Genomic DNA, 19,393 nt, shown 5'->3' with positions numbered 1-19,393 from the left:
ACTCGATGTGTTTGGAGGAAGAAGAATGCTGAATACCATCCCAAAAACATCATCACTACTGTGAAGCATGGGGGTGGAAGCATCATGCTGTGGGGGTGTTTTTCTGCACATGGGACAGGACGACTGCACTGTATTAAGGAGAGGATGACTGGGGCCATGTATTGCGAGATTTTGGGGAACAACCTCCTTCCCCCAGTTAGAGCATTGAAGATGGGTCTTGGAGGGGTCTTCCAACATGACAATGACCCGAAGCACACAGCCAGGATAACCAAGGAGGGGCTCCATAAGAAGCATATCAAGGTTCTGGAGTGGCCTAGCCAGTCTCCAGACCTAAACCCAATAGAAAATCTTTGGAGGGAGCTCAAACTCGTGTTCAAATACTTATGTAAATAAATTCAGGTGTTCAAGTACTTATTTGCAGCAGTAACATACAAATAAATTATTTTAGAAAAATCATACATTGTGATTTCAATTTGTCTTTATTAGTTGGCTATGTACAACAGGCTTTTAAGGTGGCAGTAATTAAACCATTACTTAAAAAGCCATCACTTGACCCAGCTATCTTAGCTAATTATAGGCCAATCTCCAACCTTCCTTTTCTCTCAAAAATTCTTGAAAGGGTAGTTGTAAAACAGCTAACTGATCATCTGCAGAGGAATGGTCTATTTGAAGAGTTTCAGTCAGGGTTTACAATTCATCATAGTACAGAAACAGCTTTAGTGAAGGTTACAAATGATCTTCTTATGGCCTCAGACAGTGGACTCATCTCTGTGCTTGTTCTGTTAGACCTCAGTGCTGCTTTTGATACTGTTGACCATATTGGCCTCTCTTCATTGGCTTCCTGTTAATTCTAGAATAGAATTTAAAATTCTTCTTCTTACTTATAAGGTTTTGAATAATCAGGTCCCATTTTATCTTAGGGACCTTATAGTACCATATCACCCCAATAGAGCGCTTCGCTCTCAGACTGCAGGCTTACTTGTAGTTCCTAGGGTTTGTAAGAGTAGAATGGGAGGCAGAGCCTTCAGCTTTCAGGCTCCTCTCCTCTGGAACCAGCTCCCAATTCGGATCAGGGAGACAGACACCCTCTCTACTTTTAAGATTAGGCTTAAAACTTTCCTTTTTGCTAAAGCTTATAGTTAGGGCTGGATCAGGTGACCCTGAACCATCCCTTAGTTATGCTGCTATAGACTTAGACTGCTGGGGGGTTCCCATGATGCACTGAGTGTTTCTTTCTCTTTTTGCTCTGTATGCACCACTCTGCATTTAATCATTAGTGACTGATCTCTGCTCCCCTCCACAGCATGTCTTTTTCCTGGTTCTCTCCCTCAGCCCCAACCAGTCCCAGCAGAAGACTGCCCCTCCCTGAGCCTGGTTCTGCTGGAGGTTTCTTCCTGTTAAAAGGGAGTTTTTCCTTCCCACTGTCGCCAAGTGCTTGCTCACAGGGGGTCGTTTTGACAGTTGGGGTTTTTCCATAATTATTGTATGGCTTTGCCTTGCAATATAAAGCGCCTTGGGGCAACTGTTTGTTGTGATTTGGCGCTATGTAAATAAAATTGATTTTATTTGATATCCGGATTTTTTTTTTTTTTAGATTATGTCTCTCACAGTGGACATGCACCTCCATGATTTCTAAGTGGGAGAACTTGCAAAATACTTATTTTCCTCACTGTATATCCATAGTAAGTCCCTTCGGCTGCTCCCTTGTTTGCACTCGGGGTCGCCACAGCAAATCCAAGGTGGATCTGCATGTTGAATTGGCACAAGTTTTACACCGGATGCCCTTCCTGAAGCAACTCCACATTACATAGAGAAATGTGGCAGGGGTGGGATTTGAACCCGGAACCTTCTGAACTGAAACCAAGCGCATTAACCACTTGGCCACCACCCCTGCTCATCTCACTGTATATCCATAATGGACAAATATCTGTACTGGATATTTGTCCATTCCTTCTAATGGGTGACATAAATAATGTGAACTATTGTCTCTTCTCAAAGTAATCCAGGAAATCTTGTGCTGTAAAAGGAGAGTGAACTACAGGTGGTTGTCCATGAATAAGTTTTGCCACCGTGTCAAACAAGAACTTTGAGTTATGTTTGTTTTTGTTGATCAAATCAGAGAAATGGGCTCACTTTGTAGCCAGTAGTGCATGCTTATAGTCTAAGATAGCATCGCGCCACGTGAGGTGGAATACTCATTATTTTGAAATACGTCATTTTCATTCTTGACCTCTGGTCTTATGCTTGAGGTCATGCAAGTACTCACTGAACCAAAGTGACTGGGATTTTTTTGGGGGGGTGTGGTTTTAATATAGGTGGTGCAATCATATCAATTGTAGATTTAATTGCTGAGTTTAAACTGTCCACAAGACTGTCGAGTGATTGGGCATTTTCCAACCATGAGGCTAAGATATCAGGCAGTCGAGCTTCGAGTTCAGTAGTAGTTGAGGAGTTGATGTGTCACCGCAATGATAAATACAGTTGTTGTTCCACTAAACATGGCAGCAAAACTGTAAACCTGTAAATAAACCTGTGAAAATTGTAAATAAGTGAGTGATCAGAAGCCACTGATGCAAGAGACATGATGTCAATATTTGTTACAGCAATACCACGTGCGAGAACCAAATCCAGGGTATTTCCACTAATGTGGGTTGAATCCTGAATGTATTGCTGAACACATCCATAATTTCCATCAATGATTTGGAGAGGGGATCAGAAGTCTTATTTATCTGAATGTTGAAGTCACCAATAATCAGAATGTTATCTGCAGTAGTTGACAAGTTAGAGATAAACTCACCAAAATCAGCTAAGAATTCAGAGTATGGGCCAGGGGGCCTATATACAGTGACAAAGTTATATGGCTGATTTTTATTCTTGTTACCTTGGCAATACATAGCATCGTGGTCAGAGTGGAGAATCACATGTTCAAACGAATTATATGTATGACCCCCAATAGCAAATAAACTAAACCTACATTTATAGATACAGTGAGGAAAATAAGTATTTGAACATCCTGCGATTTTGCAAGTTCTCCCACTTAGGAATCATGGAGGGGTCCGAAATGTTCATCTTAGGTACATGTCCACTGTGTGAGACATAATCTTAAAAAAAATATTTAAAAAAATCCGGAAATCACAATGTATGATTTTTTAAATAATTTATTTGTATGTTCCTGCTGTAAATAAGTATTTGATCCCCTACAACCAGCAAGAACTCTGGCTCACACAGACCTGTTCATTTTTCTTTAAGAAGCCCTCTTATTCTGCACTCTTTACCTGTATTAATTGCACCTGTTTGAACTTGTTACCTGTATAAAAGACACCTGTTCACACACTCAATCAATCACACTCCAACCTGTCCACCATAGCCAAGACCAAAGAGCTGTCTAAGGACACCAGGGACAAAACTGTAGACCTGCACAAGGCTGGGATGGACTACAGGACAACAGGCAAGCAGCTTGGTAAAAGACAACAACTGTTATGATTATTTATTAGAAAGTGGAAGAAACACAAGATGACTGTCAATCTCCCTCGCTCTGGGATTCCATGCAGGATCTCACTTTGTGGGGTAAGGATGATTCTGAGAAAGCTCAGAACTACACGAGGACCTGGTCAATGACCTGAAGAGAGCTGGGATCACAGTCACAAAGATTACATTAGTAACACATAATGCTGTCATGGATTAAAATCCTGCAGGGCAGCAAGGTCCCCCTGCTCAAGCCAGCACATGTCCAGGCTCATTTGAAGTTCACCAGTGACCATCTGGATGATCCAGAGGAGGCATGGGAGAAGGTCATGTGGTCAGATGAGACCAGAATAGAGCTTTTTTGCCAACTCCACTTAACATGTTTAGAGGATGAGAACAACCCCAAGAAAACCATCCCAACCGTGAAGAATGGGGGTGGAAACATCATCCTCTGCGGGGGGCTCCGTAAGAAGCATTTCAAGGTCCTGAAGTGGCCTGGCCCGTCTCCAGACCTGAACTCAATAGATAATGTTTGGAGGGAGCTGAAACTCCAAACCTGAAAAATTTGGAGAAGATCTGTATGGAGGAGTGGACCAAAATCCCTGCTGCAGTGTATGAAAACCTGGTGATAAACTACAGGAAACATTTGACCTCTGTAATTGCAAACAAAGGCTACTGTACCAAATATTAACATTGATTTTCAGAGGTGGTGAAATACTTATTTGCAGCAGTAACATACAAATAAATTATAAAAAAAAAAAAAAAAAAAAAAAAAAAATCATACATTGTGATTTCCGGATTTTTTTTTTTTAGATTATGTCTCTCATAGTGGACATGCACCTAAGATGAAAATTTCAGACCCCTCCATGATTTCTAAGTGGGAGAACTTGCAAAATCACAGGGTGTTCAAATACTTATTTTCCTCACTGTAAGAGCAATACCCCCACCTTGCTTCGCATCACAAGGGATGTAACTAAATGTGTAAGCTGGTGGGCAGGCCTCATTTAATCAATAACACTAATAACACTGTTAAACCACAATAACAACATTTAAAACCCAAATTTTCAATTTCAATTTATCTAATTTTATATACAAGCAACAAATCACAACAAAGCTGCCTCAAGGTGCTTCACACAAGGTCTAACCTTATCAGCCTCTGGAGCAAGCACACAGGTGACCCATGGTATGGAAAAACACCTTCTGATATTGAGGAAGAAACCTCAAGCAGATCAGACTCAGAGGGGTGACATACTGCTGAGGCCATTCTAACAGTTCCAGGGTTTTTACAAAGTTTTACAAAGGTGAAGAAATGGAAAACACAAAATCAAAACAACATACAGTGGGGTAAAAAAGTATTTGATTGTGACTGTGCAAGTTCTCCTACTTAGAAAGATGAGAGAGGTCTGTAATTTTCATTATAGGTACACTTCAACTATGAGAGACAAAATGAGAAAAAAAAATCCAGGAAATCACATTGTAGGATTTTTAAAGAATTTATTTGTAAAATATGGTGGAAAATAAGTATTTGGTCAATAACAAAAAGTTCAAGATGCATTTGATTAGAAGTCCATGCAGGCATGTATTCCACAGGTAGGGGTCAGAGAGAAAACTGACCCACCTTTCGTCAAAAAAGTGACAGCTGCCAATCAAAATCGGCCACGTCACTAAGCCCCGCCCCCTCTATGACGTCATAGCCAATCAGAATCGATGACGTCACTATGTCCCGCCCCTAAGCCCCTCCCCTAGTCCCGCCTCCAAGCCCCGCCCCTTATGACGTCACAGCCAATCATAATCGATGACGTCATTATGCCCCGCCCCTAAGCCCCGCCCCTGATCCCGCCTCCGAGCCCCCGCCCCTTATGACGTCACATCCAATCAGAGTCGATGACGTCAGTATGCCCCGCCCCTAAGCCCCGCCCCCAGCTCCTCCCCTAGTTCCGCCCCTGGCTCCTCCCCTAGCCCCACCCCCAAGCTCCTCCCCTAACCCCGGCCAAGCACCGCCTCCAAGCCATACCTCCCCTCCCACCCAGGGTCTAATATTTTAATGTCATTTTATTTCATGAATTAAAGAACGATTAAAAATACCTAGATCTTTTTAATGTATTAAAGAATTAACTAATTCTGAAATAATTAAACATAAATCACTGTCTATTATTTAATGACCCTTTAATATCTTTAATTCTTAAATTATTACGTTTCCTTTTCTGTTTTTTAATTCGTAAATTAAAGAAGGGGAACAAATACCCGTCTCTCTCGGCTGTAAGTCTTTGCAGCAAGACGGTCAAATACCCACGCATAGAGCCGCTCGCGGAAACATGACCCCACGGCTGTAAAACCTGTTGCAGACGCTGTGTCTGTGTGAGTGCGTGTGTGTGTGCGTGTGTGTGTGTGTGTGTGTGTGTGTGTGTGTGTGTGTGTGTGTGTGTGTGTGTGTGTGGCGGGACACCCGCTGAGCGGAGATGCTGCCCCGAGGTGATGAACCCGAAGAACAATAAACAATGCTCCTTATCACTCACGCCAGATGATGTTTTCTTTTAAGATATTAGCCGATCGATCATGGGGCGCGGGACACCCGCTGAGCGGAGATGCTGCCCCGAGCCCGAACAATAAACAATGCTCCTTATCACTTACGTCCCTGGGAACGAGTCAGCGAGCATTTCCACTACGACCGGTGAAGAGTGAAGATGCCTGGACCCCCAGCTATGGGTATAAAATAGAATAAATTTGCGGAAAAAATCCTGGAAAACCATGTTGTTTAATTAAGTTTTCTTGTCTTCGAGCAGAGTGCGAAAACCGCATCAGCTTTCAGGGTAAGTGATTTAAGTAATCTGTTTTGATAGAAATGAGTGTTTTTAAATGATGCACGCCGTCTGAAACTGTTTTTTTTATTTTTTTTTAGACAAAACCACGCAGACGGTCCAGAGCGCGTTCGGACCCGTCCTCGGTAATATATTTGAAATAGTACAGAATATCCGCTTGCGAGGGTGATGCTTTGTATTCATTTATTTATGTTAATTCTAGAAATCAAGTCAGAGCCCCCTGAAGAAGTTCGAAGGCTGGAAGCCCCGACTTCACCACGCAGATGTAAGTACAGCGATCGAGATTAAATCACGATTAAAACTCTGGAATAACCCGATTTTTTCTGTCACAGCCCATGGAGAAGCGGGTCAGTGGGAGAGACCCGTAAAACGATCCGCGGATGTACACGGTAAGGAGTCGGAGTTTATGTATTTATTTATTTTAAATATTTAATAACTAACGATTTTCTCTTTTTTCAGCACGCGGTGGAGGGAGACCGTCTATTTTCCACAGAGACGCAAGGCTCGAAGATATTCTGAGCTGGGATTAACCTCATCACGCAACTTTCTTGAAAATGTGTAGTCTGTTTTTATTTTTTATTTTTTCTCTTATTCCGATGGAACGGGAGAATTCATTTTGAAGAGGTATATTAACTGAATTTCTTGAGGTAGATTCTTCCTGCTACAGATTTTAAAAGATGGAAGGAGAGAATTCACATCGGGAAAATAACTTCGGACGTGTATTGGATTTAAACGCTTCAATAATCGACTCAGCGGGGAGCGCTCCTGGAGCAGATGGTCCATTACCCGAGGCGTTAAATTCGCCGCCTCAAAATAACATCGAGTCCGGAGAGAGACTTTTAAGCCGTGTTCGTTTAACACCGTTAAATGAGGCTCTTAACAATTTAGCGGCTGAACGAGAATCGGAAGAAATTAACCCCTACATCATTTCTGCGATTAACGCTATAAATTCGACGGTCCAGTCTGATACTGAAGAGCCCTCTGACCCCCCGCACACCTCACCTCCAGACGAGTCCGGTCCCGCGGCGTTGAACCAGGTACGTCTGACTCCGTTAAATAACGCCGTAAACCTCCTCGCGTGTGAAGTTAATCCTCACGTCCAATCCGCGGTGGATGAATTAAATCAAACGCCTAACGACGCTCGCGCTTTTTCACCTTTAAGAAGTCCCTCCCCGCGCAATGCGCGCGGAGAAGAGATTTTAAACAGAGCTCGTTTAACCCCGATAAACGCGGCGATCTCTGTTTTGATGGAAGACGGGGATGATGCACGACCGGGGTCCAGCCGACACTCTCCCATGACGGGCGGTGGGGCTGCTAACGTCATCAGGAGACCTGCTTTTAACAATATCGAAATCAGGCTGCCTCTCAATTTCCAGCGCGCCGACGAAATTCCCGACTACGCGGAATTTTACCGTAACGTCGTTGGGGCTCTTCATAACTCGGTCGAAAAGGCTTTAACACACGCCAGGGCCGGGGACTTTATCCAAATGGAGATTCGTGGGGACTCAGTCTACAACGAGGCCGCTTTGATCAGCTCATATAACGACGCTGGCGATGTGACGGGCTTCCAAAATCTGTTAGAACGATTGATACAATCAAATTCCAACGTTTTAGCCGACGAGTCTCTGGAATTAGTGGTTCAAGTCATCCGCAACCAGAACGGCGCGGGGAAGCGCAGAATAGATGACCTCCTCCATCACGAGGTTCTGAGGAAAAAATCCAAATGCCTTAATATCGTGTATAATCCTGACAACAGTTTATGTTTCGCGATAAACCTCGTTCAGTTATTGAATCCTCATCTGAGTACGCACGAGGCGGAGCAGCGCGGACTGGCGTTACAAAATAGCGTCGGATTAACGGAAGCTACGCCGGTATCTTTAGAGCAGGTGGGAAAATTTGAAAACGCTCTGGGTTGTAAAATTGTGGTGTTTTTCAGAGCCGAAGGGGAGAGAAAGCTGACAAAATTCCAGACAGGAATACCGGCGCAGCAGAAAACTCTTTTCGTTTTCTGTTTAATAATCATTTTTACGGAATCATCGATTTAAAGAGATTTTTGGGAGTGAAATATGTATGTAAGTTTTGCTTTGAGGGGTACAATAACCACGCCTCCCATAATTGTCCGTCATATTGTAAAATTTGTGAATCCACGCAGTGTTATGAGAAAAATAACCCTGTATTCTGCAGCGAATGTAACAAGGAGTGTCGCTCTCCCACCTGTTACAGCCTGCATAAACAGCCGAAGTATCGTCCTTTCCGCCGGTAAGTTCGTTAATGTGTGTGATAACAGAAAAAAAATGCTCTCGATGTAAACGTGAGTATTACATAGCGTTTTCTAAAAACAGCGCTCCGCACGTGTGTAAGCAGAAGAGGTGTCATATATGCGGCGAGGCTCTCCAGGAGCCGAGCGAGGGTCACCTCTGCTATATGACCCCGCTCAAAGCTGAAGAGACGCATTCAGAGAATATGTTTTTTATGATTTTGAAACGTATGTCGATAATAACGGGGAACACGTACCGTTTTACGTCAGCGCTGTAACAAAGACGGGTGATTTTGGAGCGCATGGGGGACAGACTGCGTAGCCCGCTTCTTTAAACATTTTAGAACGAGAAAATTCAAAGAATACGTGTTCATCGCTCACAACTCAAAAGGTTTTGACGGCTATTTGCTTCTAAAGTATTTAGTCCAGCAGGGCGTAACCCCCGCTGTGATTATGACCGGGAGTAAACTATTACTCATGACAGACGCCGCCTTTAAACAGAAATATATAGATTCGTTATCTTTCCTTACAATGCGCTTATCTCAGATGCCTAAAGCCCTGGGGATCCGGCTGAAAGACGAAATCATCCGCAAAGGTTACTTTCCGCACCTGTTCAGTTCAGAAAAAAATCTGAACTATGTCGGTCCGTACCCGGACTCAGCGGCTTACGGGGTCGCAAATATGTCAGAGGGAGAAAGAGAGGAATTTAACGCGTGGTACGTGCGGAAAAAAAAACGCAATTTTCGATTTTAAAGCCGAGGCCGTTATGTATTGTGATAACGACACAAAAATCTTGGCTGCAGCCTGCTCCAAATTTATGTCTGAATTCATCGCTGAAACACTCGTGGATCCTTTTACCTGCGTTACAATCGCCTCGGCGTGTATGAAAGTCTTCCAAACTAACTTTCTTGCTCCAAAAACGCTGGCGATCCCCTCCGCCGACAATTATAGAACGAGGCATAAAAAATATTCGGACGTGGCCGTGCAATGGTTAGAATGGGTTGCTGAGACGCAAAACATTATCATCGATCATGCTCTAAACAGGGGCGAGAAAAAAATAGGAGGTTATTATGTTGATGGGTATGCTCAGATTGACGGCCGGATAAAAGTGTGGGAGTTTCTCGGATGTTTTTACCACGGGTGTGCAAGGTGTTTTACACAGCATGAAATAAACCCTCTCACAAACACCTCATTTGGAGAGCTCCACGCAGCGTGTCAGAAAAAAATAGCCTTTCTGCGGGCTATGCCGGGCGTCACCCTCAACGTAATTTGGGAGCATCAATGGCTTGAAATGAGGCTGAGGGATGAGAGCGTTCGGTGTTTCCTCGCCCGCAGGGGGTTACCCGCCGCCCCTCGAACCTCGCGACGCTTTATACGGCGGTCGGACTTGCGCGGCCCGTCTGAGGTACACGGCTGAGCAAGATGAGACGGTCTATTACGTCGACGTGACCTCGCTGTATCCTTACGTTAACGTAAATTTCACATATCCCACGGGGCATCCGGAAATTATAGAGAGAAATTTCAGAGACCCCAGGACTTATTTCGGGCTCATCAAAGCCATCGTGTACCCGCCCCAGGGGCTAAAATTCCCCGTCCTCCCACACAGAACTCCTCACGGTAAACTGGTGTTTACTCTGTGTCGCACCTGCGCTGATGAAAATAATCAAGCTGCAGCGTGCACACACAGTCAGCAGCAGAGAGCTCTGTCTGGGACTTGGACGACCCCGGAATTCCACAAAGCTCTGGATACAGGCTATGCTGTAGCTAAGATTTTTGAAGTCTGGCATTTTGAGGAAAAAAGTGATAAAATCTTTGAGGGGTACATAAACACCTTCTTAAAACACAAGCAGGAAGCCTCTGGTTTCCCTCCCGAATTTGATAAAGACTCCGAGAGCAGAGAAAAATACATCACGGACTACTGGCTGAATCAGAAGATTCGTTTAGACCCAGAAAAAATCAGTCACAATCCGGCAAAACGTCAGATGGCTAAGATCTGCCTCAACTCCTTCTGGGGGAAATTCGCCCAGAGGGCAAATCTGACGCAGACCGCGCTCGTTAAAAATGCTGACGATCTGTTCAGGTATCTGTTTTCTGAAGAGTACGAGGTCACATATCTAACATTCCTCAGCAGTCAGGCGGCTATGGTTCAATGGAGGTACGGCCCGCGGCACGTCAGCCGACCGGGTAAAACCGTCAATATTTTCATCGCGGCGTTTACAACGGCGTACGCGCGTTTGACCTTGTACGGTTTTATGGAGGCTGTGGCAAATCCTGACAGGATTCTGTATTATGATACCGATAGCCTGATTTACGTTTGTAGGCGGGGTGAAACCCCGCTGCCTACCGGTAATTATCTGGGGCAGCTCACCGACGAGTTGAACGGCGACGTCATCACAGAGTTTGCAGCGGCGGGACCTAAAAGTTACACATATAAAACCGCACGAGGTAAAACGGTCATGCGTGTGAAGGGGATCACTCAAACCCACGAAAGCTGTCAGAAAATAAACTTTGACAGCGTCAAAGATCTGGTCGAGGGTTATATAAAAGATCCCGCCCTCGCTGCATCTATCATAACGCCGCAGCAGGGAATTAAACGTCATAAAGCAGTTTCAGTTTGACAAACGTGTCATTTCAAAAATCCTTCAGGGTGGTGTATGACAAGCGGCGTCTTTTAAAGGACGGGGAAACCGAACCGTTCGGATTTTGAAACATGTCTCACTCTGGAAATACGGTGGAGATTGACCCCAGACTTCAGCTCCCATTCTCCTGTCTCATCGTTGGACCGAGTGGTTCGGGAAAGACTGTGTTTGTGAAAACATTGCTGGAAAATTGTAGCCACGCTATGAGACATGTGCCTGACAACATTGTATGGCTGTATACGTCTGAACAACCTCTGTATTCTGAACTGAAGAATAAAAATATTAAATTTGTAAGAGGACTCCCTGACTCATTTCTGGACGACAGCCTTTTCCCTGAAGGTCAGAGCCATCTGGTTATTTTGGACGATCTCATCTTTCAAGCAACGGATCATCCTGAAGTTGTAAGAATTTTCACCCAGTACAGACATCACCGGAATATGAGCGTCATCATGATCACACAGAACGTGTTTCATAAAGGGAAATACAGTCGAACCATCAGTTTGAATTGTAATTATATGGTGCTGTTTAAAAATCCCAGAGACAAGTTACAGATGAACATTCTGGCTCAGCAAATGTTTCCCGGCAGAAAACAATTTTTTTTGGAGGCACTTGATGATGCTACGAGCGTACCTTACGGGTATTTATTACTGGATTGCACGCAGGAGTGTCCAGATCAGTTCAGACTGAGATCGGGATTACTCCCGCACGAGTGGCCCACAGTTTATTTACAGAAAGATAAACGGATATGAGCTCTCTTTTAAAAAGGAACGCCCCCGCTCTTAAAGCGCTAATCAGAGCCGGGGCGAGGGAGCGTCACCACAGCCTGAAGACCTGCAGGGCGGAGCTTCTGAAAACTTTATCCGAGATCGCTTTGAATATATTAAAGGGGAATATCGCCTTGAGCGACTCTCAATTCCGGGCCTTGAAAAAACGAAAAAGAGTTTTACGTCTTCTGGCCGACAGAAAAACCAGTTATAAAAAGAAGCGGGGAGCGCTGATTCAGACGGGCGGCTTTCTCCTGCCTCTGCTCGCCGCGGCCCTGCCCGTTATAACGAGTCTAATAGTACCCAGAGGATAATGGCGTTCAAAGCGGCGCAAAAGATGTTTTTACTCACTCCACAGCAGATGCTTCAACTCAGTCATTCCGTTCCGCCGAGCGGAAATAACATCAGACAAACGGCGGAAAATGATTTAGACTCGCGAATGCGAGGTATACTGGAAGAACGTACTCACTCTCCTTATGAAAAAATTAAAAAGTATGAGGCTCTGCTGCAGCGCTATTTAACCCTGATCAAGCAGGGGGAACTCGAATCACGCGTTTCACCCCCGCAAGAGACTCGCGTCGCTAAGCAACCTGAGGAGGAGGGGGTGGAGGAGGAGGAGGAGGAGGATGAGACTGTCACAGAGGTCCTGAAGAATATCCCCTCCAGAGAGCGTAGAAACGCTGAATATATTATGAGGAAATTATCGAAGGGTGATACGCGCTGGAGTCCGTCGGGGGAATTTATTTACAAGGGGAAAGTCGTGAGGGGGTCTCACGCCATAGATCTTATGAAACATCTCGGATCCTCGTTCAAGAAATCAAGCCCTCCTACAGGCTGGGTGAAGTTCCTCAATATTTTACAGGAGCGGAACATCCCGGTGGCGTGCGTATCAAACCCGCAAGCCCGCGAGCAGCTTCAGAAGCTTAAAAAAGGCCGGAGCAGCTCGCCGGATGAATCCCTTCTTTTAACCGATTCGCCGGCCAGGAAGAAACTTAAGAAAAAAAAAGACTTCCAACGCTGGGAAGGTTTCTCACCATAAAAGGAGGGTATCGAATTAAAAACTGACTGGATATTATGATCAAGATTCTTTAAAATACATCGCAGTCAGTCACGTTTTTGTATATTGTTACTAATAAAACACAGACTGAAACTCATCTCCGGCCTTCATCACTTTTATTCGGTATACGGTTTAAAAAACAACTTTCAACACTTCTCTACTTAATAACAACGATGCAAAAACATTAAAGGTATGATCGGGGGTGCATTTTCTACACATTCGGAACATTTTTCACAAAAAACACATAAAAAAAAATCAAAGGTCAAGGTCAAAGCTTCTTTCTACGTTTAAAACGGGGGTTTACATCATGCAAACGCGATAAAACTTTAAAGGTATGATCGGAAGGCCGCTCTCACACATCCACCCCCGTTTTCCAGGCGAAAAAAAACATAAAAAAAATTTAGGATCAAAGATTAACACTTCTTTCTGTACTTAATAACAATGTTTTAAAGCGTGCAAACGCGATAAAACTTTAAAGGTATGTTCGGAAGGCCGCTCTCACACATCCACCCCCGTTTTCAGGCGAAAAAAAACACATAAAAAAAATCAAAGGTCAAAGGTCAAAGCTTCTTTCTACGTTTAAAAACGGGGTTTACATTATGCAAACGCGTTAAAACTTTAAAGGTATGTTCGGAAGGCCGCTCTCACACATCCACCCCGTTTTCAGGCGAAAAAAAACACATACAAAAAATCAAAGGTCAAGGTCAAAGCTTCTTTCTACGTTTAAAAACGGAGGCTTACATTATGCAAACGCGTTAAAACTTTAAAGGTATGATCGGAAGGCCGCTCTCACACATCCACCCCGTTTTTGAGGCAAAAAAAAACACATACAAAAAATCAAAGGTCAAAGGTCAAAGCTTCTTTCTACGTTTAAAAACGGAGGTTTACATTATGCAAACGCGTTAAAACTTTAAAGGTATGATCGGAAGGCCGCTCTCACACATCCACCCCGTTTTCAGGCGAAAAAAAACACATACAAAAAATCAAAGGTCAAAGGTCAAGCTTCTTTCTACGTTAAAAACGGGGGTTTACATTATGCAAACGCGTTAAAACTTTAAAGGTATGATCGGAAGGCCGCTCTCACACATCCACCCCGTTTTCAGGCGAAAAAAACACATACAAAAATCAAAGGTCAAAGGTCAAGGCTTCTTTCTACATTTAAAAAACGGGGGTTTAAATTTTCCAAACGCAATAAAACTTTAAAGGTATGATCGGGAGAGCGTTCTAAGACGGAGGTTACATTTTCACACGGAAAAACATAAAAAAAATAGGAACGCCGGTTAACACAAGCCGTGACAATATTTAAACTCATGCAGAGGCCCTGCTAGCTGGTTACAGGAGGTATTGCAGCTTTTCTTAAGGCAATAACGATATCTTTTCACAAAATCAGAAACCAAATCATCGTTCGCGATAGTATTTTCGGAGTATAAAGACACCACGTCCCGGTACGACTTCCCACTGGCTCTGTTATACAGATAATACACGCAGTGTTGTCCGCATACGTCGGATAACTCGTGCTGAAGCTGCTTGTTGTGATACAGAATGTTTTTAACATCTGGGAGATTCTCCAGATATTGCAGGATGCTTTTAGGGTAGTAATCAAAGTCAGGGCTGAGGCCGAACGAGTCAAAAAATGTGGCTCGACCATTTTTTTCAACGGTGAGCGCTAACCAGTGTTCTCCCGGTAAATGTCTAGGGTGGGTGTTTACAATGAAATATACGGGAGGGCCCGCTTGATCCGGAATAACTCGTCAGACGCAAAAACACCGGCAAACAGGTCTCCTATTAAGCCCCTCATAACTGCGTCCAATTCCAGGGTGTTCATCAGTAAAAATCCACAAGGACCTGTCGCTTGGAATTAATCTCCAGGAGAGAATCATAACACGCGTACACTATCAGCGTGGTGGTATGCGGAGTCGCGACTCTGAATCTCATTTCAAGTCGCAGGGTGCCTGTGGAGACGGGGCTCAGAGCGCCGCTGTCCTCCTCCGGGTTTAAATTGAAGACGTACAGCGCGTAGCCGCGCGCAAAATCCTCCCGGTCTATACAGAGAGGCTGGTCTTTGAGGTGTCGTCCGGTCGCGGTGTAGAGATTGTAAAACTCCCTGACAGAGAGTTCGTTGTTAAATTCAGGCTGGAAAGCTTTAGCCGGCAGCTGTCTCCCGTTTTGACTGAGTGCGAGGTACTCCAGGTCATAGTGTGCAAATTCAAACGGGGACAGATCTCTTCTCCCACTGAATGCATTGTGATTCACCATACCCAGAACCACATATTTGGGCATGGTTCCTAAAAACAGGTTCTCCTGGTTGCATATCCTGGAATGGCTGGGGATCACGTAAGTCTTAACGTTGATTCGTGATAACGGGTACACGGCGTTCCCTTTCATGAGAGCCGCGGAGTGGCCCAATCTCACTGCAGGGGATACGGTGACTTTCTTAACGAATAGGGATGCGCCCAGAATTTTCAGCTTGAAAGTGGAGGCTGCCAGCCCCATCAGGCAGAAAGCATCGCTGGCTCGAATTAATTTAACTCTTAGATCAATGTTATTCAGAAGAAGCCTCTCGCAGAAAAATATGTCCGCGTGCAGCGGACCCTGAACTTGAAATTCACGCGATTCGGCGCTAAAGCGCGCTCTGCTCACGAGGCCTTTATTCGGGCCCGCGTCATCCACAGCGGTCGAATTGTGCTGACCCGGGGTGTCCTTGTAAAACAAACCGCCCGTGAACTGCGATTTCAATGAAGCGGGGGAAAAGTTCAGCAGCGTCTCAATCATTGCCCTGTACGGGTGCGTCGCGCTGGACTGGGAAATCAGCCGGTCACCCAGAGTCACGTCGACTTGTGAGAAAATCGTATTGAGAGGATAATTTATGACGCCCACGCGGGCGTCATTAGCCAGGTCAGTCCCGTCGGCGTTTGTAATTTTCATTCGCAGATAAAGCAGCGTATTATTGAGGTCTAAATACCTCTCACCGTCTCCGGGGATAAAAAACTCGATAGGGCCCATGTCCGTCAGGGCTGATAACGGGCTGACTTCAACGTATTGGCTTTGCTCGATGGACAGCTGGGTCCCGGGGACGGCGAATAAATCCAATTCGCTCATGGTGCATTCGGGGGAATTATTTCGCAAAAGAGACATTGTTTAAGAGAAAATATCCCCGGACAACCTCCTCTTCTTATGCTTCCTTCGAACTGTTCTGCTTTTTCCGGGGGTCTTTCGCTTTTTAACTGTTTTGACCCGTTTCCCCGGGGGGCGTTTCCGGGGCCTTCTTGAGAGCACCATGATCCCGGACCCCCGCTGCTGCTCGGGCTCCTGACTCCGTCCGGCCCTCTCAACAACGCGGCTCACTACGTCGGAAGCGATGCTTCGGGCTGCGTTTTTCAGGTGAGGTTTGGCGATCGTGTATCCTTGTTTAATCAGCGGCGACACAAATTTGAACAGTTTCGAAAATATGTTCCCGAGCCCGCGCCCGTACATAACAGGAGCGCCGTGGAAGCCGTGAAGGCCATTCCCGACTTGATTTTCATAGTAAGGCACAAATCTATAAATGTCGGCTTTGTGCGCTGCCCCAGCCATTTTTTTTTTATCCCGCCGGTTTAAAATGTAATGTCACAACCACTTTACCGTATCTGAAATCCACCGTTTGATCTTGATCGCTTTTGATTTCGATGCGTATTGTCTCAATATGTCTTTTGGAGACCGGGATGTAATAAGCGGGGTTGAATTTCTTTGTAATTATTTCCCCGAAACGACCTCCAATTTCGAACGCTCGGAGGAGAGGAGCAAAAGCGTCACCCACCGCCTGAGGCTGTACAACGTCTGTATAACAGAACAGGTGATACATCCCTGCTTTTATATCGGGGTAGCGGGGACAGCTCGTGACCCCGGGTCCGCATCTCAGCCATTGATTAGGGTGCATCCCCAGCATGTACGCCGTCGGGGCTTCAAAATATACCTGGCTGGTACCGTCTCCTTCCCACAGAAACTTTTTCTGGATATCGTCATATTTTAAAGTCAGATTCGGATCTATAGTCTTCAAACGAGGGTTTATCAGCCCTGCAATAACCTCAAAGTTATCATAATATCCCGTGTCAAAATATCGCGAGTGAACGGCGAGTTTGTTCTTGCCCGTAATTTTCATCACCTGGAACGTACAGGAAGGCTTTTCCGGGATATTTAACCAGGTGTGCGGATAACAAATTTCCGTCAGCGCCACATCCCAGTCACCCTCTAGATCCAGGTGTCGAGCCAAGTCCACCTGGTAGCATGAAATTGTGTTGTCCGGGAATACTTTTAGGCTGGCGTTTGAAGGCAGAGTCATATAAAATCCGTGTTTCAGATCCCGATCCATTTCTCATATGTCGGTTGAAGATGGAAGTTCTCATATTTATACGGCCATCAGCTGGTCCGCGGGAACCCAGGAGTTAAATTTCTCGGGCCAATTTTTCCATCTGACAAATACAAATTTCTTTCCCTTGGTAAAACGTTCACGAATAATTTCTTGAACCTGATACGGTCTGTCTTTTGCTATTTTAACCTTCTGCAATTCCGGTTCATAGAATGAGCCTTCAATGATCTCACCGTCATAATCTTTCAATTTATAAACGGGCGGCGTACGTTGTATACATTCTGACACCGTGAACATTTCATCCGTAAAACTTTGTTCATATTTTTTTATCAAAAACTCCCCTGAGCTTGGAGACCCTGACTATATCTCCGACCTTATATTTACACTTCACAGGCCTCCTGCGTAGGGTGGATGCCCCATACAAATTTTGAAACACTTGATCGACATTTCGATCATTAACCTCATTCGGCCTCATCTTAATGCTTTTATGATAACTCTCGTTATAAGCCGTGAGTAAAGACGGTAGGACGTCGATGTATCTTCTCGTGTTTTTAGCAGTAAAATATCTCCACATTCTCGTCTTTAGCGTGCGATTAAACCTCTCGACAACCGAGGCTTTCAGATCACTTGCGGTGGCAAAATGTAGAATCCGGTGTTTTTTCATTAAATCCTTGAACGATTTGTTAAAAAACTCTTTCCCGGCATCAGTCTGCATCTTCAGAGGCACCCCGCTCTGCTTTAAGAGTGAGGCAAAGGCCTGTGAGACTTCGCGCCCTTGCTTTGACTTCAGAGGTCTGGCATACGCTTTTTTTGAGAAGATATCGATAACGGTCAGCAGGTACTTGTACCCGTCGTTAAAATCTGATAACCCCTGCATGTCGCATAAATCCGCCTGAAATTGGTTAAGCGGGTTTGTGACAAATACTCTATTTCTTGGAAAATGCGTCCTGGCAGGTTTGTGTAATGTGTATGCATCTTCCCCCGACAGGAAATCTCTGATATGCTTCATACGAATTTTAGAGCTGTGTTGATCATGCAGAGCCCTGCGTAAACGCTCCGGCCCTCCAAAACTCCCCGGATTTACCGGACTATAATATACATCCTTCATTAAACCCTCATCACCCATCTTTTAAGACGGATCTCTTCAGAATGATGAACCGGATAGTCCTTTTGCATTTTTATATGTTTTAGCGACCATAAATATTAGTCTTTTGTTTTAAATTGAACTCTGATTCAGCACCGCGGAGAGCGCTCACAGAGCAGCCTCGAGCTTTTAATAAGACCGTGTTAAAACCCCTCATTAATTCATACGAGCACCTTTTTTCCACCAAAACCTCGTTTGTATGACTCTGTCTTGCAATATGAAGCGCCTTGAGGCAACTGTTTTGTTGTGGTTTTGGCACTATATAAATTTGATTTGTAAAACATTTCACCCTTTTTCAACAATATTATAGGAAAGAACACAGGCCGTATAAGGTTTAGAATATATGCTTTATTACATTCATTAAAGTCACGCACAGAGAAAAAAGCAATTGTTCATGTTTATTAAACACAACATGTGTGAAGGAAAAAAGTATACGTTTTAAATAGGAGCTCTTGGAAACGTTAAATTGAACTCTGATTCAGCACCGCGGAGAGCGCTCACAGAGCAGCCTCGAGCTTTTAATGAGACCGTGTTAAAACCCCTCATTAATTCATACGAGCACCTTTTTTCCACCAAAACCTCGTTTGTATGACTCTGTCTTGCAATATGAAAAACATTTCACCCTTTTTCAACAATATTATAGGAAAGAACACAGGCCGTATAAGGTTTAGAATATGTGCTTTATTACATTCATTAAAGTCACACACAGAGAAAAAAGCAATTGTTCATGTTTATTAAACACAGCATACGTGAAGGAAAAAAGCATACGTTCACGTACAAAACTGGAAAACTCTCAGTAATACATCTCCCCCGCATTTACGGTTTATTTCAGTATTCAGCTGTAAAAGTGTAGGAACAATCTCCCCTCTGGACACCCCCATCTGTTTCACCCGGCACGCTATC

At 44.5% G+C, this 19,393-nt stretch overlaps 1 protein-coding gene across 1 annotated transcript in view; it reads right to left on the bottom strand.

Annotated features, from left to right (window-relative positions):
• The window catches only part of glcci1a (glucocorticoid induced 1a), a gene marked incomplete at its 5' end in the record, with an annotated part of 47,662 nt that overhangs the window by 18,137 nt on the left and 10,132 nt on the right, over nucleotides 1-19,393 (bottom strand). The window lies entirely within an intron of this gene.

Source organism: Thalassophryne amazonica, chromosome 20 (assembly GCF_902500255.1).
Source record: "Thalassophryne amazonica chromosome 20, fThaAma1.1, whole genome shotgun sequence".
Taxonomy (NCBI): domain Eukaryota; kingdom Metazoa; phylum Chordata; class Actinopteri; order Batrachoidiformes; family Batrachoididae; genus Thalassophryne; species Thalassophryne amazonica.
Note: the sequence above shows the minus strand (reverse complement) of the source record. Positions and strands in the feature narration are given on the sequence as shown.